Raw genomic sequence first — 24977 nt, 5'->3', positions numbered from 1 at the left:
CTCTTAAGTTAGTCTGACTTGGGTTTCTGTAATACATATTTAAAACACAGGGGCGCCTGGATGGCTCAAGTCATGATCTCACAGTTTGTGGATTCGAGCCCCACACTGGGCTGTGTGCTGGCAGTGCAGGGACTGCTTGGGATTCTCTCTCCCCTTCCCTCCTTCTCTCTCTGCCCCTACCCCCACTTGCACAATCTCTGTCTCAAAATAAATAAATAAACTTAAAAAAAACCTCACGCTAACATACCCCTGACTTGTTTATGTACTTCAAGAGGACAAGGCCTGATCTTTTTAGCTTGACATCTCTTTAGGGCCCAGCATACTCCCTACTAAGATACAGGGTCTTCAAGAAAGGGCGTTGATGATTGACAGATGGATGTTCAGTTCATTCAATCTTCTTGAGTATCTACAGTGAGCTAAGCACCAAGATCACAAAGATTAATGAGACACAGTCCTCCTTAAGGAGTTCAGAGCTTAGTAAGAAGAGCTATGAAAGCAAACACATCATAATATATAGCCCAGGCTAAAATAAAATCTGAAAAAAATCTTTGTGGGATCCAAGAAGGTGGGAGGTTTGGGGAGATAGGATCTGGGAAGGCTTCTCAGGGGAAATGACATCAGAGACAAGGTCTTAAAGAACAAACAGAAGCTCCTAAACAGAGAAGTGGGAGTGGGAAAAAAGGTATTCTGGGGATAGGGTATTTCAGGCAGAGAAAAAAATACATATAATTACAAAATTTATCAGAGGATCCTCATCTTCTCTTCCTCTGACTTCTTCCCACACTATTCCCTCTATCTATTTCTCTGCCTCATACATTGATAGAAAAATTGCAGTGATTAAGAGCACAGTCCTTGAGCTCTGAAAGATTTTGGTTCTGCCACCTACCTACCCATTTGACCTTGGGCAAAGTCACTCACATTTTACAAATAAGGATAATAGTTTTAATTGCTTTGTAGGATTGTTGGGAACATTAAATGAAATGACAAATTTAAGGAGGGGGCCTGGCACAAGGTAGTGCTCAAGAGATGTTAGCTGCTATTATTTTTATTGTCCTAGTTAAGAACCTTTAAGCTCCAAGGAACAGAAAGCCTAACTCACCCTGGCGCAAACAGTGAGGAGATTCTTCATCTCCTATAATGGGAGTCTTGAAGTAGAGTAGGCTCTAGACATGGAATAATCAGGGCTCTGACTCCATTTCTCTGCAGTTCTCCCAGCTCAGCCCTCTTCTCTGTATTGGCTTTGTCTGCAGAATGGCTTTCCTCATTGTTTAGAGATGGCTGTCCCCATGTACTGAGCAGCTGTGACAACATGCTTCCTTGTTCACGTCCATCACGGCAGAGGAAAAAAAAAAAAAAAAGAAAGAAAGAAAGAACACCCTCATCCAGACGGAGATATAAATCCCTTCTTTAAATCTGTTCAGGCCAGCTTAGGTTATGTGTCTTCTCCTGGGCCAATGACAGGGACTGGGGGATTCACTGAGTTAACTGGCTTAAGCCTGCCTTCCTGAACCAGTCACCGGTAAGTGAGGTTGGCTTCCCAGGAATGCCTAGACTAATTAGGATCCATTTATGGAGTCAGAGGTAGAGTCCAACTTTCTCCTGGTCACATGGATGTATCACAGCAAGAGGGAAAGGGTCCTGTTAGAGACAGGGAGGAATATGTGGATGTTGGCTGGGCAACCAATGGCATCCTCCATGATGCTAGCTATTGAATTTTTTGTATGCTGGCTCACATCTGTCTCTTCTAGGCCTTGGCTCAAATGGCTCCTTACTGGGGATGTTGACCTTGACCATGAGACCAGTTACATAAAATAACACACATACTCCCCTCTCTCCTCCACTCCTCTCCTCCTCTCCTCTTCACTTCCTGCCTCCCTCACCCTGTGTTAGTTTTACCTAAAGCACTTACCACCCACCACCTGATATGTCATGTACTTTTGGCTTGATGTGTGTATTGTGTCTCCTCCCTCTAAAAAACCAATTCTAGGGGCACCTGGGTGGCTCAGTTGGTTAAACGTCCAACTTTGGCTCAGGTCATGATCTCATGGTTCTCGAGTTTGAGTCCTGCGTTGGGCTCGTGCTGACGGCTCGGAGCCTGGAGGCTGCTTCAGATTCTGGGTCTCCCTCTCTCTCTGCCCCTCCCCTGCTCGTGCTCTGTCTCTGTCTCTCTCTGTCAAAAATAAATAGTAAAAACATTTTAAGAATTAAAAAAATAAAAATAATAAAAAACCAATTCTATGAGAGTTTGGTTTATTCAATGCTCTGCGCCTAGTACCTAGAAGAGTCCTGGCTCATAGTAGGCACACGATAACAGTTTGTTGAATGAATAAATGATTCTGGCCAGACCAGACTCTTCTTGTCTTCCTCAGAGGTGGCCACCTGTTATAGGGCCTGGGAATGGCCCCATAACCATCTGAGCTTCCTCAGATCCCCTCATCTTTTCCCCCTGCTCTCTCTCCATTGACTCCACCTGCATCTGTCTCCCTGTCCCTCTAACGTCCATCCGCAGAGCCGGCTGGTATTTGTCCATTTTGTTCTCTTTCTATATAGAATTGATTATCAATCTTTTTCTTTTCCCTCTTCATGCTACAGATTACCGCTTATTCTCTACATGCACAATACTAAGTATATCATATCCAAATAAAATTTTAAAATCTGAGTGGCTCTTCCATCTTGCTGTTTAAGACATAGCATCTCATTTTTTTGAGAACTCCATTTATGTTTTTAGACGTGTTTGAGAAATGCATGTGGAGTTCCTATAGGTTCTTCTGAGTCTACCATTCTGGGCTTCCTAAATTTTTACCCTCTTTGCTCTGTGCTGACAGTGGGGATTCTGTCAGCCTGGGATTCTCTCTCTCTCCCTCTCTCTTTGCCCCTCCTCTCTCATGCTGTCTCTCTCTTTCTCTTAAAATAAAAATAAACTTTAAATAAATAGATAAATACATTTTCACCCTTTTTGAAGTCTCCTTTGCATGAATATTTTTTTAAATTTTAAGGGAAGGGCACCTGGCTGGCTCAGTTAGTGGAGTGTGTGACTCTTGATCTCGTCATTGTGAGTTTGAGCCCCACATTGGGTGAAGAGATTACTTTTTTTTTTAATGCTTATTTTTGAGAGAGAGAGAGAGAGAGACAAAGCATGAGCAGGGAGGAGCAGAGAGAGAGAGAGAGAGAGAGAGAGAGAGAGAGAGATACACACACATACACAGATACACACACACACCCACAGAAGTGGGCTCCAGGCTCTGAGCTGTCAGCACAGAGCGTAACACGGCTTGAACTCACAAAGAGAGAGATCATGACCTGAGCTGAAGTCAGACGCTTAACTGACTGAACCACCCAGGCACCCCGAGATTACTTTTTTAAAAATTAAAAACAATTTTTTTTTTTCAGGGAAAAACTTTGTTTTCCCCCATACTTTCCCACCCTAAAACCCATCTGCCTCTAATGAGGGACATTTAATAGGGCATTCGTTTCTTGGGCGATATTTTCCAATCCTAGGACTGGACAAAAGACTGATAGTAAAAGTCACAACAGGTAACTACGCATTTGCTCAGAAATGTACAATGAGCCATACCAATTGCTCTTTTCTGAATTATAAAATTACCACGTGCTCATAAAATATTACTTGTTTCCAGCACAAAGTGAAAGTCTCTCCATCTTCTCTAATCTTACTCCTTGAGGTAACTTCTGTTAAGGAATTAGTGTGTATTCTCCAGATTTGTTCCTTGGGATGCATGGCACGTATTCCAGAGTTTTAGCTCCTCCTCTGATACAAGCTGGTGTCAGGAAGCTACCCAGGCAGGGTTCCATTTTCTAGCCATCCTTGTGTCCAGGTGTGGCCACGTATATAGCTTTTGCCAGTGGCGTGTGAGCAGAAATGAGGTATTATTTCTGGGCTGAAGCTTTCAGGAAGGGAGTGTGTGTCTTCCACACCCTGTTCTCCTTCTGCCCATTTGAAGCCCTGGGAGGTGGCAGGCCCACTGAACGAAAGGGTCTTCGAATCACTGAGTTGGGGGGGGGGGGGCCACTAGCCAAGCAACCTTGAACTTCATGTGAGTGGGAACTAGACCTCTGTTATGTTGGAGTCTTTTTTTTTTTTTTTTTTTAATGTTTTATTTGTTCTTGAGGGGAGGGAGGAGGGGCAGAGAGACAGGGAGCCACAGAACCTGAAGCAGATTCCAGGCTCTGAGCTGTCAGCACAGAGCCCGACGTGGGGCTAGAACTCACAAGCAATGAGAACGTGACCTGAGTCGAAGTCAGACGCTCAACCGACTGAGCCACCCAGGGACCCCTATGTTGGAGTCTTTATGCATCCGGCGTTTATTTGTTGCAGCAGCTAGCAGTACCATAATTAACACAGAGTGTGCAAACTCAAGCTATTTTATGTTACATTAAATTCGCCTACACAAGTTAAAAAAAAGGGGGGGATCACATGGTACACCATGATGTTATTTGGCTTTCACAGTTGCAAGAGGTCAGCTAAGAGACATGGCCAAGAGGTGGAAAAGGCAGAACTGGAATCTGGGCCTCCAAGCCCCCAAGCCTGTGTTCGTTTCAGTACCCTCATGCCAGCTGGAAACTACCTCTTTGATGATCCTAACATGTAAGAAGGTGTTATTTGTGAGGCTTCTTTGATGACTCAGAACAGCTGCTTTCCCCTCTGAGGTGGGGGGCGGGTAACCCAGGTGAGCTCTGCCCACCCAGGAGTCTGTGGCTTCCTGCCTTCCTCAGTTCAAGGGTTTCTTAGAGAAGGAGCCTTCAAAATAATCATATTTCTCAGAAGACATAGTTTGATTTGACAAGCACAGGCTGAAAGCCCGCCCAGGGGGCCGGGGTATGAGGGTTTGGTGAACAGCCGTGGAGACCGCAAGAGCTAGAACCCAAAGCCTCCTTCTCCCGTGCAACGCGAACACCTTCCGGGCACTCAGAGCTTATGATCAGTTCGTTTATGTCCCCAGAGGGGGCTCCCTCCTCCAGGTCACAAACACCATCAGAAAGTAAGCTGCAGAAAGCCAGATGGCCTCAGCTCTCATAGGCTTCCAGGAAACTCGGCAGTTCTGAGAAGCCCCAATTTCCTGCCTCACATCCAGAGCCTGGGTGGGGAAAGTCAGGGAGGCCCTCACTCACTGCGCCCTTCACCCCAGCACCTCACCCTGGGGAATACCTCTGTGTGCACAGCTGCTGTGAAGCAGCATGAGCACCAAGATGGGGTGAGAGGAAGGCCTCTCGGCTTCTCAGACTCTGGGATCGCCCGCTTCTCTGGGACACCATCCACACCCATTTCTCCTCGGCTTAGCGGACGTCTATTACCTCCTGAGCTGAAGACGGGTCCAGAGGTGAAGCAAAACAACGGATAACTCAAAGGTATTTCATTGTGGCTATGAAATGTAATAAATCAGTGCTTCCCAGTATGGAAGCCAGATAGCTCTGGTGGGACACAAAATGATTTTAAGGTTTCCACATAAACACCAACATTAAATAATATTTAATTATTCCCCTTTTCACTCCTTTTCAACACTTCTGATTACATCAAACATGTCTTTTAGGTACAATCAGTCTTTAACGTCTCTCTACTTACCAGTAAGACTGCAGAAAGAGAGAGAGACAGAGAGAGAGAGAGGAAACACAAATAATGTTAGAAATGAAAATGGGGTCATGACAATTGGTACAACAGATACCAAAAAGACCAGCGATAAATATTTTCTGACATAATGTAATGGTTTTCAAAAAGATATCCTTTACAAAAGCAACACAATTGTATGCATCTAGAAACAAATCTAACAAAAGGTGTGTGCCTGGTCTTTATCAAGAAAATTGAAAAACTTTAACGAAAAGCATAAAATAAATCCTAAACAATTCTGTCTCCCTCTCTGCCCCTCCCCCACTCACATTCTTTCTCTCTCTCAAAAATAAACATTAAAAAAAAAATTTTAAGCCTAAACAAATGAAGAGATATAGCATAGACAGGAAGACAGCACAATATTATGAAGCTGTCACTTTTCCCAAATTATTCTAGAAATTAAAAAATCCCAATCAGTCTGCTGACAGGATTTGTGTGTATGTATGTGAAATTTTTCTGATTCTAAAATGTAGTTGGAAGAGTGAAAGTGGTGCCATTTTATGTAAGGTGCTCAGGAAAGGTCTCTCTGAGAGATAATTGTGAGGAGTGAAACTTTCTGGGCCAGTTGGGCCAAGACTGAGGCAGCAGGTGGCTTAGAACATTCGGAGAATATGAGGGGGGTCTATGTGGCTGGAGCTAACTGAGTGAAGAAACAAGGCCAGAGAAGTATCCAGAGGCTAACTGAAATTAACTGGGAGATGGGAAGCCAGGAGTTTTTGAGGGAGGAGTGACCAAATCTGATTAAACATTTTTAAGACTTGGAAAGCGTTGGAAATAAATATTAAGTAAACGTGTTCTCAGATGCTATGGAAGTACCGTGAATGCTATGAAGGGGGTATATGAATGGAAGTTTGGAAATTCTGCTTTAGATATTCCTTAGGTCACAAATTTGGTCTTTCTAATTCTGCTTAATCTAAATGGAATGGGGGAAAAACAATCTAAGTTCTTGGAGCGAACACTGATGAATATGCAGGAGGACCAGGCCAGGCCCAAGTCTTCTTCCTGCTCCTTAGGCTTGCGGCTGATGTCTTAGAGTAAATCCCCTGTGGCTGGGCCTCCAATTACAGCCTCCCAGGGAGCGGGTCCAAAAAGCAGTAACTTTGTCCGCTCTTGAAAAAAAAACATCACTGACTTCCAGGCTAATGAGGCTTAAAGAAGGCTAAAGGTGAAAGGGACTCCAGAGAGAGAAATAAAAATAATGAATTATAATACAAGTAGCGTGTCCCTGAGGGAACTCATCTTCTCTAAAAAACAGTTCCTTCTCTGGCATACCCTAGTCCAGTAAATGGCAACCCCATTATTCATTCAGTCAGTCAACAAATATTAATTAAGCATGTGTTGTCAGTACTGGATCCACTGCGATGAGCAAAATGGACATAGTCTCTGCTTTCATGGAGCTTATAGTCTAATGTGGAGAGAAAGACCATAAAAAATAAAGTAAGTTATTATATATTCGGTGCTATGAAGGAAACAAATAGGGTGCTGTGAGAGAGCAAGGGTACTTACTACAGGCAGCAGGTGGGCCGCATGTGACCCACTGCCTTTTCTTTGTAAATAAAGTTTTGTTGAAACACTGCCATGGTCATTTGTTTCCATACTGGCTCTGCTTACTTTCCTGCTACGATGGCAGAGTTGAGCAGCTGCAACAGAGACCACATGGCTTTCAAAGCCTAAAATGTTTAGTATCTGGCCCTTTACAGAAAAAGTTTACCTACTCCTGTGATAGAGGATAATGGAGGAGCTTCTTTCCTACAAATGTCCAACAGAACTTTCTGCAGTGGTAGAGATGTGCTAGGTCTGTGCTGTCCAATATGGTAGCCACTAACCATGTGTGGTGATTGAGTGCTTGAAATGTGGCTAGTCACCAAGGAACTTAAATTTTACCTTATTCAATTTATCTATCTATCTATCTATCTATCTATCTATCAAGTAGGCTCTACACTCAGTGTGGGGCTTGAATGCACAACCCGAACTAAGATCAAGAGTCGTATGCTCTACCCACTGAGCCAGCCAGGTGCCCACCCCCCACCACTTTCTTCCCTTATTCAATTTTAATTTTTAGAAATTTATTTTTTTAATTAATTAAAATATTTATTTATTTTTGAGAGAGACAGAGCACGGGTAGGGGAGGGGCAGAAAGAGAGAGGGAGGCAAAGAATCCGAAGCAGGCTCCAGACTCCGAGCTGTCAGCACAGAGCCCCATGCGGGGCTCAAACTCACGAACTGCGATATCATGACCTGAGCCACAGTCAATGCATAACCGACTGAACTACTCAGGTGCCCCTTAATTTATTGTTTTTTTTAATTTTTATTTTTGAGAGAGAGAGAGCACAAGACAGAGAGGGGCAGAGAGAGGGAGACACAGAATTCGAAGCAGGCTCCAGGCTCCAGCTGTCTGCACAGAGCCCCATGTGGGGCTCAAACTCATGAACCTCGAGATCATGACCTGAGCTGAAGTCAGATGTGTAAACAACTAAGCCACCCAGGCGCCCCCATCAATTTTAATTTTTGGAAATTTCAATTTAGACAGCCACATGTGATTAGTGGCTACTATGTTCAACAGCATAGTTCTATACAATAACTCAGTTCAGAAATATGGGGGCACCTGGGTGGCTCAGTCGGTTAAGCGTCCAACTCTGGGTTTCGGCTCAGGTCATGATCTTACGGTTTGTGAAATTGAACCCCGCATCAGGCTCTGCGCTGACAGCACAGAGCCTGCTTGAGATTCTCTCTCCCTCTCTCTGCCCCTCCCCTGCTCATGCTCACCCCCTCTCTCTCTTTCAAAATAAATAAATAAACTTAAAAAAAAAAGTAAATTTTTTCCCTGAATCCTGATTTCTTCCTGACACTTCTCCTACATATCTCTTAAAGTCCCAGTAAGGCAATAAAACCAAAATCAAAATGTATATTCACCATAACTGCAGTCATGTACTCATGTGTACAAGGATACACAGAAGTATGTATCTAATACGTGAAAGCTACTACTATTGTTATTACTTTCTTAATTAGGGAAGCATGGTGGGTGATTTTATTTTGCTCTTTCAACATTGTCATTAGTACTATTGAACCATTATATTTAGTTAAAATCTGAGATAAGTCTGTGCTTGGTTCCTTTGGTTGTCAGGAATGAAGAATCATTCAATTTATCTCAAGTAATGTGTCTAATGTGTGTGAGAGAGGGAAAGGAAGAGGCAGACAAGCTTCTCATTGACTCTAAGGAGAGGACCCCTACTGTACTGTGGCTGGGCTGTAAAGTCTGGAAGGTGGCTCCAGATCTAAACAGGTTCAAGGGACCTTAACGACAGGGCTTCCTTAGACCACCACTGCACTGTTCTCTGAATGTGACTCAATTACTTGGCAGGTCTCTACGTCTGCTCCATTTTCTCAGTTTTGTCTCCACTTAGAGTTTCAGATTCCTCATAATCCTTGTTTCCTTAAAGCTTTTGTCTGCTCATCAGGCTTGCCCCTGGTTCTCTCTAAATCATAACCCTCAAACGTCTGCTCTTGTTCCTAAATGTCTCATTCTCGCGGCATTTCTCTGTTTAAGTTTCCAAATGAAGAAATATGCGTTTTCTCCGGCCCTTCTTTTTGTGTCATTCCACATCATAGGTAATGGGCCAGCCCATGGATTTGTTTCACGTGGGTTCAAGCTCTCTGCTTCCACCTGCCCAGTCACCTGTAGCCAAAGGGAGGTAGGGTCATGTGGCCAAAGCAGGGCTACCCTGGGCTGCAGACTGTGAGTATAGTAGTTGAGTTAATTGACACGGTGAATCCCAGCCTATAGTGCCTGCACTGGGTGGGACCATCTCTGGGCACCTGAGTCTGTGATAGTATGATTCTTCTATGAGGCTTTGACCCCTGAAGGGCTGGGTCTGTGACCTGAATTGACTCTCTTCACAGCTAGAAGTTCCCAGATGGTTGCTTGGTTGGGGCAAACCCACAACCCTCCCCCCCCAACTCAGACTTCCCCTATCCCTTCCCCAATTTAGAAATGCTTCACCAAGGGAGGGAAGGCCAATGCTTCCCACATGTGGGTCTTAGAGCCACAGAGAAACACTGCTGTCCCTGGGGAGGAGCTCTGTTGCAGAGGCTGCTGGAGAATTTCTGATTTTCTGCTTTGGGCCTTAGTAATTCAGGGATGATGTGGTCAGAGCCTGAAGGGATAAGTTAGCAATTTCACCCCTAGCAGCATTGGCTGGGGCTCGGAAGTTTGGGCCACCTATGACTCAGAGCTGAGTTAAGGAATTAAAGCTGCTGCCTCCCAAATTTGGCAAGGACAGCAGTGGGCGGTGGCTGCACACGCCCTGGGAATCTCCTAGGCAGGCAGAGTGGGCTTCATTTGGCCATATGGGGGTGGGGGCAGGGGAATCTGGAAGTTTTCCATTCCCAGCACGCCTTCCCCAGCTGCTCTGAGTGCCTAAAATAAGCCAGCAGACGCTTCCCTTTACCTTTGGAAGCTTTGGTCCCAATTAAGATGCAACTCCCTATACTGTTCAAGACTGTCCTCAAACTTGACCTCAGTCCCATAGGCTTCAAAGACTGAGTTTCACTGACTATCCTCTGAGACTGACTATCAAAGACTGAGTTTCACTTCCTGTCCTGCTTATCTGGTTTGGAGAGGGAGATAGCCTGAGGGTGTCTCTGTGTGTGCTGGAGATAGATGTGCGAGGTGGAATTCAAAGAAGAAACCCATTCAGAATTGGGGTTGTGTGGGGTAAGGGAGCATCTGGGTGGTTCAGTTGGTTAAGCATCCCACTTTGGCTCAGGTCATGATCTCATGGTTTGTGAGTTCGAGCCCTTCATTGGGCTCTGTGCTGGCAGTGCAGAGCCTGCTTCGGATCCTCTGTCTCCCCCTCTCTGCCCTTTCCTACTCGCGCTTGCTCTCCCTTGCTTAAAATCAATAAACATTAAAAAAAGAAAGAAAGAAAGAAAAGAATTGGGGCTGGGGCTCCATTGAATGCAGATCATGACAGAGCTGGACCTCTTTGGGAGGACCTGGGTCTAATCTGGCTATGCCACAAACTCTCTTTCTCTCTCTCTCTTTTTAAAGTTTATTTATTTATTTTGAGAGAAAGAGAGTGAGTGGAGGTGGGGAGGGGCAGAGAGGGAGAGAGAGAGAATCCCCAGAAGGTTCCATGCTGTCAGTGCAGAGCCTGATGTGGGACTCCAACCTACAAACCGTGAGATCATGACCTGAGCCAAAACCAAGAGTCAGATGCTTAACCAATTGAGCCACCCAGGTGCCCGGCTACATACTGTCTTAAGCAAGTTGCTTAATCTCTCTGGGCCTCAGTTTCCTCATCTGTAAAATGAAGAGGTTGAGTGAGGAAGTCTCTAGGGGACTTTCCAGTTCTGAATCACTGGATCTCAAACGAATGCCTTCTGGAGGAGAGCCAATGAGAGGAGGAAATTTCCACAGGACTCCCTCCTGTTAGGCTTGGAAATAGTAAGAGCAGCAACAGTGGCTTGCACGCAGAAAGCTGGAGAGTGGGGAAGGCCTTACAGCTAAGCTGAGGCTCCTCCAGCTTTCAACCCTGAATTCCAGCCTCTGGCACTTTCACCTCCAGCCTAATTGGAAAAATGTGCCCCTTCCTTAGGACCTGTCACTGCTGTCTTCCAGAACTTCCAATAACCCTACAAATCTACAACGTCCATGCTGCGAAGGGCATGGGGTTGTGCAAAGCACATCTTGCACATTTCTTGAGTAGTGCCCTCCCATGCCACCACGTACTCTATGAGGCTCGGGAGGCACTGGGTTCCATAAAGACTGTACCATAGAGCAGAGGTTTGCAAACCGCTCGGCCTCACCTTAGGAGAGTGATTCTGATTCGGCGGGTCTGGTTGCACCCTGACAATTTACATGTATAACAAGTTGGTGATGCTGATGCTGCTTAAATGGTACCACACCTTGAGAACCCCTACAATAGAGTATTAGAGAAGAAAGGAGTCTCAGAGGGCACCCTCCCCATCTTCCTTTCTTACAGACTAGGAAACCGGAGGAAAGTGAGTTGTCAACATGATAGAGTTGTGACCAGGTTTCTCTGCCAGTCCTCTTTCTTATTTATTTATTTATTTATTTATTTATTTATTTATTTATTTATTTTTTAATTTTTTTTTTTAACGTTTATTTATTTTTGAGACAGAGAGAGACAGAGCATGAACGGGGGAGGGTCAGAGAGAGGGAGACACAGAATCTGAAGCAGGCTCCAGCCTGTTTATTTGTTTTATTTATTTATTTATTTGTCTGAGCTGTCAGCACAGAGCCCGACGCGGGGCTCGAACTCACGGACCGTGAGATCATGACCTGAGCCGAAGTCGGACGCTTAACCGACCGAGCCATCCAGGCGCCCCTGCCAGTCCTCTTTCTAATCCATCACCTTGCTGTTCCCTGGATAGTGATATTGATGGAAAACCCAGCACCTTCCTCGGCCTTCCTGGAGGTGTTTGAAGAGAGGTGAGGCTGAGTCAGGGCTCACTGGAGGCAGGGGGAAGGACCCGTAAGCCTATGGCAGGCCCTGGGAAATTCTTTTTCACATTCAAGTTGCATTAGCAGGGGTGGAGCCTGGACTCACCAAGGGGCAGCAGCTCACTCCACACCCCACACCCCAGCGAGGGGAAGGCCTTAGCAACGACAACCAGTTCAGAAGCAACTGCGCGAGGCCGTGGTTTCCTGCTTCAGCTCTGCTGTCCCTTGAGGACTAAAAGTGCACTGTTTGGCATCCAGGTCCCAAACCTTGTGTTCCGTCCCTGAATTCCAAGTCCAGTTTCTCTATGAGGCACCAATCCTGCTTTGGCTTGAGTACCTTCAGTGAGCAGAAATTCAGGCCTTCCCAGGCATCCTCCTAACTTCAGATAAGTACCCAATCTGAATTAGAGAATTCCTCTTCGAAGGAATACACACATGATTGCCCAAGGTTTTCCCAAGTTTCCCTGTTAAATGAGTTTTCCCAAGTTTCCCTGTTAAATGAGTGCAGTGGGATGGGGGTAGGTGGGCAGAATCAAGCTGAGTGGAAGACTGGCTTTATCAGCAGCTGCTTATCAACGTAGACCATTCAGCCTCAACATGGCCTTGCACTATCTGGCCTCTGCCGACCTGTCCAATCTCGGCTAATACCATTTTCCCCATACTCATTACTTTTGAACTTTGTATTTATTTGTGTGGCTGTCAGAATAGTGTCTGTCTCTTCCACAACACTGGAAGGCCTATGATGGCAAGGACAGTGTCTGTTTTGTCACCAATGTCTCCTTAGCACTCAGCAATGTGCCTACTACATCATATGTGCTCAGTTAATATTGCGAAAGGAAGGGGGAAGGGGTTGTCTACTCTGTGGCAGGCCCTTGCTAAGCCCTCTCAAATCCTTATTTGAAAAGGCAGAATATATATAAATAAATAATTTGGCTTAGACACTGAGGATAATACTCCAGAACAGTGCCTACTTCCAGAAAAATAATGGGTGGATGTTAGAGTAAAGGCTAAGGTGCTATCCTAAAGGACCCAAAATACGATGATTCAAAGAAAATAGAAGTTTATCTTTCACAAAAGAGCCCCAAGTAAGCAAGCCAGGGAGGCAGAGCCCTTCTGATCCGTGCAGTCATTAAGAGCCTCAGTTCCTTCCATCTTATTGGTTTGCCATCCTCAATGCCATTATCCTCACCTGCACGGTCAAAGGCAGGCCGTGTGTGTCCTATACATGTTTCAGTTTGTGAGAAGGGGATAGAGTAGAAGTCCAGAGCAAATGATTTTTTTTGTTTGTTTTGTTTTAACAAATGAGGCAAAGCTCCATCCTTCACTTCCACTCACGGTCCCTTGCTGATAACTTAGTCACAAGGCCACATCTCACTGCACACTAGCTAGAAAATGGGTGGCCATTTGCCTAGCTTACTGTGAAAGAAGGGGAGAGTGGATTTGGGAGGATACTTGGTAGTCTCTGTCACAAGGGGTCTTGTAATAGTAAATAACCATCCTTCGGGAGATACAGTCATAATCCCATTGTTAGGCCCAAACCACTAAGTCCCGCCAATGAATTGCCAGAAGAAGAAAAATTTCCTTATGGATTCACAGAGTTATTTATGAGAATGTGTCTTGGGGTTAATCCATGTGTATGCAAGAACGGGCCCTTCCTCAATCTGGCAATATATATAAAAATTACAGATGCTCATACCCTTTGAGCCAGCAAGTCCATTTCTAGGAATTTCTCCAATAGACATACTTTCCCACATGGGAAATGAAATATGCACACTGTTGGTGAAAGGAAAAGATTGAATAAAATATGTCCCCATATAATCACATCTAACTCTTTTTTAAAATGAGCAAGCTCTTGGGGCTCTTGGGTGGCTCTATCAGTTAAGTGCTGACTTCGGCTCAGGTCATGATCTCACGGTTCGTGAGTTTGAGCCCCGCGTCAGGCTCTGTGCTGACAGCCTGGAGCCTGCTTTGGATTCTGTCTTTGCTCTCTCCCCTCCCCTGCTCTCGCTCGCGTGTACTCTCTCTCTCTCTCTAATATAAAATAAAACATAAAAAAAAGTGAGCAAGCTCTTTATGTACTGCTATGTAAGGATCTCCAAGGTGTACTGTTAGGTGAATAAATATGGCACAGGGGTGCCTGGGTGGCTCAGTCAATTAAGCATCCAACTCTTGTTTCAACTCAGGTCATGATCTCACAGTTTGTGGGTTTGAGCTCCACGTCAGGCTCTGTGCTGACAGTGTGGAGCCTGCTTGGGATTCTCTGGTCTCCCTCTTTCTTTGCCCCTCCCCTGCTTGCTCTCTATCTCTCTCAAAAAAATAAATAAATAAACTTTAAGAAAAATGGCACAGGGGCGACTGGGTGTCTCAGTCGGTTAAGCATCTGACTTTGGCTCAGGTCATGATCTCATGGCTCATGAGTTCAAGCCCTATGTCGGGGCTCTGTGCTGACAGCTCAGAGCATGGAGCCTGCTTCAGATTCTGTGCTCCTTCTCTCTCTCTGCCCCTCCCCTGCTCATGCTCTGTCTCTCTGTCTCTCAAAGATGATAAACACTAAAACATTGTTTTAATTAAAATGGCACAGAATAGTGAGTAGAGTACGCTACCATTCATATGGAATAGAGTAAAAAAAGAATACATGTATTATTTTATATTTTATATTTGCTTCTGTACTCATAGGATATTCCTGGAAGAATTCAAAAGAAATTAGTAACAACGGTGAGGAGGGGATGGGTTGACTGAATATCTGTGTTATATACTTTTTATGCTTTTCATTTAGGACCATGTGAATATATTGCCTATTAAAAAAGAAGAAAAGGAAGGAAGGAAGGAAGGAAGGAAGGAAGGAAGGAAGGAAGGAAGGAAGGGGAAGACTACCAGAAAAGAGAAGAGAACAAAAGAGAGGAGGGCAGGGCAGAGGAAGGAAAAAAGGCTGAAAGAAAGGGAAGAAGCAAGAAAAGGGAGAGAAGGAAGAAGCGAGGGAGAATTCTTCCTGTTCTGTTGCTCTGGCTTCTCTCCATGCAGCCACACTGCTATCTTTGCTCTAATGGTCCCCAAGATTGCTGCTCCCCGGGCTCAGCCATCCCCTGCTGGCAACTATTGTTGACAGTATTTGGGTTTCATGCAAGGCACTGCTCTCCTCTTGGTTCCTCTGGCCCAAGTGCGAGACAAGACCTTGCCTTCAGTGCTGCATAGGCTAGCAGGGACCAGCCCATAATACTAAAGAGAAGTGACTGATTATTCCAGAATAAAGAAAGGGAAGAATAACAAAAGATGATAGCTTCCTACAAGGCACAGACTCAGATCCTTCCTCAGGATCCCCTGTGGTCCACCACCATCCCGCTGTGTTCCAGGCCCAGCCTCATTGCGCAGGAGTCACTGTTCATCATCACCAGGAGCCCCCAGGAATATCCCCACTTCTGAGACTGAGCCAAGCTGGGTTTCTCCGGGACCCCAGAGAAAGAGGGAAGTTTTTCCCTTACCCCGGTCTGTGGATTGGCTCACCAGAAATTATTTCCAGCCAAAGGACTGAATTCTTGTCAAGATGATTAACAGTGGTAATATCCATCCCCTTCTAGAAGTATCCCCTGCATGCCCACAAGGGTGTATTTTGGCTTTATGGTCCTCGAAAGACAATCACAAGAATCTGACTTGAATGCATTCCCAATGTCTTGTCAGTGGGCTTTAGAAATCCAATTAGGGTGTGTAAGCTGGGATCTCGATTGCTGACCCAGGGGAAATATGCCAAACGAAGTCCAGTTTCAGCTGGTGTCTCTTCAAAGAGCTCAGAAATCCTGGGGTCTAGTCTTTCCCAGAATCAATTTTTTCATAAAGAGCAACAACCACCAGCACCAGATCTCAGATACAATATGAGGACTAGGAGGAAGATAATGGCACCGAGAGCCTGAGATGAGATCATTATGGTTACTGAGCAGGCCATAGAGCTCTAAGCTTCACTGCTGCAAGAAAGAATGATTACGGACTGTGTAATTGTCCTTGTTTGACAACAGAGAATTTGTCTAGAGATACAAACTTGTAATTCAAGGAAAAAGTCATCGCAGATTCTTGTAAGTAAGGGATAGTCTGCAGGAACACAAACAGTGTCTTCCGGGGCGCCTGGGTGGCTCAATCAGTTAAGCGGCCGACTTCGGCTCAGATCATGATTTCGCGGTCCGTGAGTTCGAGCCCCGCGTCGGGCTCTGTGCTGACAGCTCAGAGCCTGAAGCCTGCTTCAGATTCTGTGTCTCCCTCTCTCTCTGCCCCTCCCCTGTTCATTATCTGTCTCTCTCTGTCTCAAAAATAAATAAACGTTAAAAAAAAAAAAAAAAGAAAAAGAAAAACAGTGTCTTCCGTGGCAGCGTAGCAAAAACATCAAGGGAAACACAAGCTGTGCCCGAGGGGCTGATTCCATAACTCAGTGGGGAGGTGGGTAACAAGAAAAATGTTTGGGGGAGGAGTCCACAACAGAAGGGGCGGTAGCGAGGGCAGCCTGACGTCAGAGATGGTTGTTTGGCCCAGGCTAGCATATTTGGATTGCAGTGCGCTACGTGGAGAGTTGGCCCCTGGGTGAACTCACAGTGGACACTTTGTTGCCTCCAGCTTCCATTTTAACAGAACCATGATTTTGTTCTTCTATCCTCTCCTCCCTCAGTTAGCCATGTACCTCAGGGAAAGTGGACTTTGCTCCCAGCTACAAGGGATAGGCCTGACTGGCTGCTCTAAAGGCAGTCTTATCCCCTTGCCCTCGATCAGTCTAAGAATATGCTTATGACCTAATTCGGGCCAAGGAGAGCTGAGAAGTCTGCTAGAGGATTCTGGGGAAAGTTTCTTTGTTTCCAAGAAAGAGAGGTAGATATTCTCTCTTCTTCCTTCCTGATACCCGGAACTCTTAGGTTATCTTGCAGCTTGAGGGATGAGGTCAACATCAAAGATGGCATGTGAGAGAACTGGAAAGAACCAGGATTCTTATGACATTGTTGAGTTGCTGAATGAACCTGGGAACCCATCCCGCCTCTAAGCTTAGTTTAAGGCAAATTTCAGTTGGGAGTTCAGTCACTTGCAACTGAAAGCATATATTCCACCAATATATTTTGGAGTCAAACTATTTATCAGGTGCAGGGCAAGACATCTCATCTCCACTTCCACAGAGCTCATCGTAGAGTGGAGGAGGGCCAGACATCAGACAGCTGATTTCACAATTAATTTTTTAATTGTGATAGTGTAAAATGGTACAAAGGAGAACGTGCAAAGGGAAGTTCTGATCTTGTCTGCACATTCATGCCTCAGTCTTTCTCTAAACTGGACTTTTTTTTCTTTTATTTTTACTTATATTGAGAGAGAGATGGAGAGCAAGCAGGGGAGGGGCAGAGGGGAGGGAGACAGAAACCCAAGCAGGCTCCGTGCTGTCAGCACAGAGCCTGATGTGGGGCTCGAACTCATGAACTGTGTGATCACGAGCACATGTATTTCCCCTGGGTCAGCCATTGAGATTCCAGCCTACGTGCCCTAATTTGACTTCTAAATCAAGAGTTGGATGCTTAACAGATGGAGCCACCCAGGCGCCCCTCTTAACTGGAGTTTTCATTTCAATTGTGCTTCCTGTAAGAAGGTAGTTTGCACTCAGTTCTAAGTTTTGCTTCTTGGTAAGGGCTTGTGGCATTCATTTGATGACTAAAGGGATTTCCATAGACTTTCAGTATAAGACCAAAGCTGACATGCTTCTGTGAAAATTGTGGAAGCTAAACTTTATTCTTGTTGGAATAGGCAATAGGCAACCTATGGTTTGCCTAGGATGAGCAAATCCCATTTCACTAACCAGCAATCCTGACAGATGGCCAAAGAAATCCTGAAAAATGAGATAACTGGGAGGGCCTGGGACAGTGCTTGTGGATCGCTCGCAGTGGTTCAAGTAGTGAGTAAATGACAAGTAAGTCGTATGTTAGTCATCAATTAGCGGACTTGTGGTTACAAGATAGCAAAATCAAGGTCTTTTTCTTCTTTACTCAGAAATCAGCCCACACAAACAATGAGGCCCATAAAAACAGAAAGTCCATCTTTGATGATACAATCTGAATGAGAGCAAGCAGCGGGGGAGATTGTCTCAAGGAAGTGGAGGAAGGTAAAACCTCTCCAGCAGGTCCCTGGGGTGCCTCACTCCCATCTCCTCAAGCCCACCTCTGATTTCGGCCACAGTTCAACCTTGCCTGTCCTGAGAGCATCGTACTTCAAGCATGTGACTTGCATCTTGTCCTTTTGCCCTGGAGACTCTCTGGTGTTATGAAGGCTACCTGCTCATGTACAAGTGAAAGTGTATTTTGGGGAGGGGGGAGTACTCAACCAAAAGGGGAGCAAACAGTAGATAAGAGCTCCGGCATCCAGTGCTTCAGACAGACAGTTCAAGGAGGCATGCTGAACCCTTCTCCAGCCCCTATTGCCCACAGGGACCATCTCAATAATGCACTTGTATAGGGCTTTTTCTTCTTCTCTTGGCTGGTTTTTCTTTGCTTCCTGACTCCTGCTTCCTGGGGTTGTCTCCTAGATAGACTACCTGCACCCTAGCTTTGGTCTCGGGCTCTACTTTAGGGAGAAACCAAACTAAGGCACAACATGTTTGTAGAGGGGGACACTGACAAGAAGCAAATGAGTTTTCCCTGCAGTACCTCAGAAAGTACCCTGTGGAACTGGAGGGGCACTAGACGCTCTGGAAGGCAGGAATGAGGTCCACCAATGAATGGGCCAAGCCTGCCCATGGAGAAGCTACAGGGAAGCCTTCTATCAACAATTCCTGCCCATTGACAGACTCAAATCGGCATTTAAATGCCACACTCTTCTCACAGAAGAACAGTAATTAAAAAAATTTTTTTAATGTTTATTTATTTTTGAGAGAGAGAGAGAGAGAGAGAGAGAGCGCAAGTGGGGGAAGGGCAGAGAGAGGAGAGACACAGAATCTGAAGCAGGCTCCAGGCTCTGAGCTGTCAGCACAGAGCCCGACACAGGGCTCAAACTCACGAACTGAGATCATGACCTGAGCTGAAGTTGGATGCTTAACTGACTAAGCCATTCAGGAACCCCGGAAGAATACTAGTTTTTAAAAATAATCTCAAACCTACAGAAAAGTTGCCAGTATAATACCTACTGAGGTATTCTGAAAACTGGTGAATTTCAATATATGTGGAATAACTTCTCTCTCCCTGAACTATTTGAGAGTAGACCACCAACATGATGTCCCATCACTACTGGGTACTTTAGTGTGTATTTCCTAAAAACAAAGATAATCCGACTACTTAACCACATTATAGCCATCAAAATCAGGAACTCAACAGTGACACATGACAACCATCCGGTCTTCAGACCCCTTGTAAGTTTCACCAATTATCCCAATGACATCATTTACGGAAAAGCATGCCAGTTTAGAATCACATGTTGCCTTTAGTGGTTGGGTCTCTTTATCCTCCTTTAATCTGACACAGTTCTTTAGTCTTTCCTTGGCATTCATGATCTTGACACATTTGAAGATTACAGTCCAGTTATTTTGTAGATGGTCCTTCAATTCAGGTTTGCCTGAGATTCAGGTTATTGCATCTTTGGCAGATATATCAGAGGAATGATGTGTTCTCACTGCATTCTATCATTTATGTGGTTTTAATTTGTCCTCCCACTAATGGTGTTCACTTTGATCACTGGATTAAGGCGGTGTCGTCCAGGCTTCTTCACTGAAAAATTGCTCTTTCCTTTTGTAACTAGTATTTTGTGTGTGTGTGTGGTTAAGAACAAACAACAACAAAAAAAACGCTTAACATAAAATTTACTGTCTTAACCATTTTTAAGTGTACAATACAGTAATGTTAACTATATGTACATTGTGTGCAGTTGATCTCTAGAACTCTTTCATCTTGCAAAACTGAAACTATCCATTGAGCAACAACTCCCCTTTTTGTAGCTAATGGGTATTTTTGTGGGGACATGTTTTGAAACCACACAAATATTCTCTTCTTCTTTAAGCTTTCAGTTTACTCATTTATTTATGTCAGTATGCACTCATTGTTTCCTACTATATGTAGTGGATTGTACTCCATCATTATTTATTTTGATGTGCAAATTATTGTAGATTTGGCCAGTGGACTAGTGGGGGTCCTCTCAAGCTTGTTTCTATGTCCTTTTGATATGTCCCCATTGTTTTCTGACCATTTCCTTACTTTCTGGCACAAAAAGATGTTTCATGTTCATCTTGTACTTTCCCTGACTGAGTCCTGTAATCAACCATTTCTCCAGGCTCTGGTTCCATATGATGGAGAACGGTTTTTAGAAACCCAGAACTGAGGGCTAGATATGCTCATTGTGTTTGGGTTATTGCTGCTTCCAGACCCTAAGAATGGGCAGCTAGGGAATCTATCTATGTATATGCATGTGTGTGTGTGTGTGTGTGTGTGTGTGTGTGTGTGTGTGTGTGTGTGATGCTCACATACAGACATTTGTATGTATATTTATTTTACATTTATCCATATATATTGAAATTTGTCAATTTTTATCAATAGCACAATTTATTTTTTTAATGTTTATTTTTGAGAGGGGGGGTGCACACGAGTGGGGGAGGAACAGAGAGAGAGGGGGACAGAGGATCTGAAACAGGCTCTGTGCTGACAGCAGAGAGCCTGATGCGGGACTTGAACTCATGAGATCATAACCTGAGCAGAAGTTAGACATTTAAGGGACTGAGCCACCCAGGCTCCCCAATAGCACAATTTCTAATTCAGCATTGCATTCTGTTTTTCTCTCTTTCACTATTTTTAACTCTATACTCTGACAGTGAGAAAACTTTTGGATGTGTAGGATGTTCTGTTGAGTGCAAAAAGGAAGTTACAAAATAGTATGTACATTATGAGATCCCCCTTTTTAAAGTTAATCAAGTTAATCTGCATTGCAGAAAAGTCTGGAAGAATATGGATCAAACTGCTAGCATTGTTTTTTTTTTCCTCAGAGAAGCAGGTTTATGGGAGCTTTATACTTGCTATATTACATCCATATTTATGGTATTATTATTATTATTATTATTATTTTGGGCCAAGAGCAGGAATTATTTTTTTCACAGGATACTGGTGGCTCTTTTCCTACTGCCCCACAGTCACACTAAAGCCATGGCCAAAAGAAAAAAACAAAACTAAATGCCTTACCTTCTAAAGAGAAGAGCCTACATTTGGGAGTGTACCCCCACACCCTTCAATCTTCTCCTGGGCGTACAAATAGGTACAGAATTTGTTCTGCTGTCACCTACCACCCCTCCACTACGATACCTCCATTTCCAAAGTATATTAAAATACAGGGTAGGGAAGACGGGAGATTTCTTGAGGGTAGTTGGCCCTGTGGAGTCAACAGCATTTATTCCTGGTGAGTGGATTTTTTCTTCTCTGAGGGCTAGTTGTGGGGCATGAATAGGGAGTTCCCAAGGAATCATTTGTGGAAATTAGAGTTGCAAAGAGAGGAGACCAGAATTCTGTTCCCCGGTTGGACATCTGCTTGGGCAGCAGACGAATGGACGACCTCCAGTGTCTAACTGAGAAGAAAGAAGAAAATTGGAGGAGGGTGCAGACCAGAGAGAGGAGAGGGGAAAGTGGAATAGCCTGCACACCCACTGCTCAGAGCTGATAGTTTTTGAGTTCCCTGAAGGTCAAATGAACATCACAGATGTCAGGGTGGTTTGAGCCCTCCTACTGTTGTTCTAAGACAGCTACTTGCCAGGCCGGTGAACCCACCATTAAGAAGCTGTAAAGTGTGCTCAGAGTTGCTGTTCAAAATAAGTATTTAAGGGGTGCCTGGGTGGCTTAGTCAGTTAAGCGTCCGACTTCAGCTCAGGTCATGATCTCGCGGTTCACGAGTTCGAGCCCCGCATCGGGCTCTGTGCTGACAGCTCAGAGCCTGGAGCCTGCTTCAGATTCTGTGTCTCCCTCTCTCTCTCTGCCCCTCCCCTGCTTGCGCTCTCTCTCGCCCTCTCAAAAGTAAATAACAATATTTAAATAAATAAGTATTTAATAGCTGGATGGCATGGATGCTGCTTCATCGGAATATACGCCAGACGTAAACAATGTTGGCTGCAGTGCTGCTGGCTGTCACCCTGACAACATTCGCTGAGAGGATATGGAAGAGTAGAGCCCTGTTACCCACATCGGTGTGCTGGCTTTTACCCACTTGCCCCTCCAGCTGTGTTCTCCATCCTTTCTACCCTGCTCTGTGCAGGAGACTGACTTCTGTGGACCTTGTCATCACGCTCCCTTACCCTCTGGCTTCCAAGTGGGTCTGGGTGACAGGAGACACCTTCAAGAGATCAGAGGCTGGGAGGAAAGACAGACAGACACTACCCTCCATGCTGGGCCTCAGTTGCACAATAGCCTCACTTGTCTTCCTATGGCCACAGCCTTAGGTGGCCCCTCTCTCATGGTTAACAATTCCTTCCCCATCCCCTTCTGACCTGCCTTCTGGAAGCCTTTCCCACTGACCACCCTGGCTACTTCAGCAGTCCCAGTCGCTTCCCTTAACCTGTCCACTCTTTTGCCAACAGTCCCTTCACAGAGTGTCTCCAGTCACTTTTTTTCAACATGGCATCCGTTTCCTGCCTGGATTCTGACAGATCTGTCAGATTGCTCTGTAGTGGGGAGGTTTCTGCCATTCCCTTCCAGAAAATTCCCACACGTTCTCCATGAGAGACCTACATTTGGAAATCTGATTCACAGAGGTCATCTGCGGCTAGTCATTATCAGCCAGAGAAGCAACAGCAAGCAACAGAAGGAAAACTGTTACCAGAGACAGTCAGATTAAGACACTTGCCCCTTTTCTTCTTGCCCACTTCCAAAAAACTAGAAGCTTAAAGCAGGAAAAGGGTTATTAGTCTCTGATGTGCCCAGTAAGAGTACCCCTCTCACTGCCTGGATTCTAAACAAATTGAGAAATCAGACAAAGAATAAGGTAGATGGTAGCCAAAATACCATCTCTGATAATTAAGGCCAAGTTAGGGCCTTAGCTTTCAGTGAGAACCAAACAAGTCAACTAGCCCGACTCCAAAATTATGCACACTCGTTGTCCAGCGGCGGTAGTGCCGGACCCCAGCAGTCCTGCAGACATAGGGTCCTGCCCAGGCAAGACTTACAACAAGGAGGAACAGAAGAGAACTCTTGCTTTCAGCTGGCATGCTTTGACCAAATAAAAATAAGGGGGAAAAAACCCAAATCCTTGAATCAAACATATCCAGACTATTTTTAAATTTATGAGTCAGGTAAGTCACTCTACTTTCTGTGCACAGATTAAATAAAGGGCGAATGTCACGCTAATAGAATAGAGCTCTCATTTTGAAAGAGGATATCAATAAGGGGGAGGTCTTCCCCTTATTAAGGAGAAGAGGTATCTGCATGCTATATTTCACCCCCCAGCTTCCACTCTAAACAATCAGGGTCCCAACCTAAGCCTGGGACAGAGGAGTGGAGGAGATATAATTTATACATAATTTAAGATTAAACCTTTTTAATCCAAATGGATGATAGATCCAAATGTAAGAGCTAACACTATAGAACCCCTAGGAGTAAGTCATGACCTTGGGTAAGGTAAAGCCTTCTTAGCTACAACACCAAAAGCAAAAGAAACCAGGGGCGCCTAGGTGGCTCAGTTGGTTAAGCATCGATTCTTGATTTCATCTCAGGTCATGATCTCACAGTTCGTGGGTTGGAGCCCCATGTCAGGCTTTGCACTGACTGTGCAGAGTCTGCTTAAGATTCTCTCTCCCTCTCTCTCTGCCTCTCCCCCACTCATGTGCTCTCTCTCTCTGTCTCAAAATAAATAAAACTTAAAAAAATTTTTTAAAGCAAAAGAAACCAAAGAAAAAATAAATAAATTGGGCTTCATCAAAATTTAAAATTTTTATGCTCCAAAGGACACCATCAAGAGTGTTTCTGAAAAGGCAACCCACAGAATAGGAGAATATATGTGCAAATTATACATCTTGTATTCAGATTATGTAAAGAACTCTTACAGTTCAGTAATTAAAAGACAAATAACCCAATTTAAAAACAGGCAATAGACTTGAGGTGCACCTGGGTGGCTCAGTCAGTTATGTGTCTGACTTTGGGTCAGGTCATGATCTCACAGTTCATGAGTTTGAGATCTGCGTCGGGCTCTGTGCTGACAGCTCCAAGCCTGGAGCCTGGTTTGGATTCTGTGTCTACCTCTCTCTGCCCTTCCCCTGCTCATGCTCTGTCTCTCTCAAAAATAAATAAACATTAAAAAAAATATTTTTTAAAAGGGCAATAGACTTGAATAAACATTTCACCAAAGAAAATATACAAATGGCCCTTAAGCACATGGAAAAATGCTCAACACCACTAATTCTTAGAAAAATACAGTTGACCTCTGAACAACGCAGGTTTGAACTGTGCAAATTCAGTTAGACGTGGATTTTTTGGGGATACATACAGTACAGAGCTGTACATGTATTTTCTCTTCCTTATGATTTTCTTAATAGCATTTTCTTTCCTCCAGCTTACTTTATTGTAAGAATACAATCATATAACATATAAAATATGTGTTAATTGTCTATGTTATCAGTAATGCTTTCAGTCAACAGTAGGCTATCAGTAGCTAAGTTTTTGGAGAGTCAAAAGTTATATGCAGATTTTTGACTGCATAGGGGTTGGTGCCCCTAGCCCCAGTGTTGCTCAAGGGTTAACGGTACAAATCAAAACCACAAGAAGATACCACTACGTGTCCACTAGGATACATATACTGAAAAAGAGAATAACAAGTATTACTGAGGCTTGGAGACACTGGAACCCTCATACACTGCTGGTGGGAATGTAACATGGTAGAGCTGCTTGGGAAAATAGCCTAGCAGTTCCTCGAAATGTTATACCTAGA

At 44.6% G+C, this 24977-nt stretch overlaps 1 protein-coding gene across 1 annotated transcript in view; it reads left to right on the top strand.

The window, feature by feature from the left end:
• Window positions 1-5094: 5094 nt before the first annotated feature.
• RRAS2 (RAS related 2) overlaps window positions 5095-24977 on the top strand; it is a 124319-nt gene continuing 104436 nt past the window's right edge. Inside the window, exon 1 of the mRNA XM_042904048.1 lies at window positions 5095-5364. The gene's annotated coding sequence lies outside the window, so the exon portion shown is untranslated. The remainder of the gene's footprint in view (window positions 5365-24977) is intronic.

The sequence above is a fragment of the Panthera leo genome, chromosome D1 (assembly GCF_018350215.1).
Source record: "Panthera leo isolate Ple1 chromosome D1, P.leo_Ple1_pat1.1, whole genome shotgun sequence".
NCBI lineage: Eukaryota > Metazoa > Chordata > Mammalia > Carnivora > Felidae > Panthera > Panthera leo.
The sequence above is the reverse complement of the archived record's forward strand: the minus strand, read 5'-3'. Positions and strand labels throughout refer to the sequence as shown.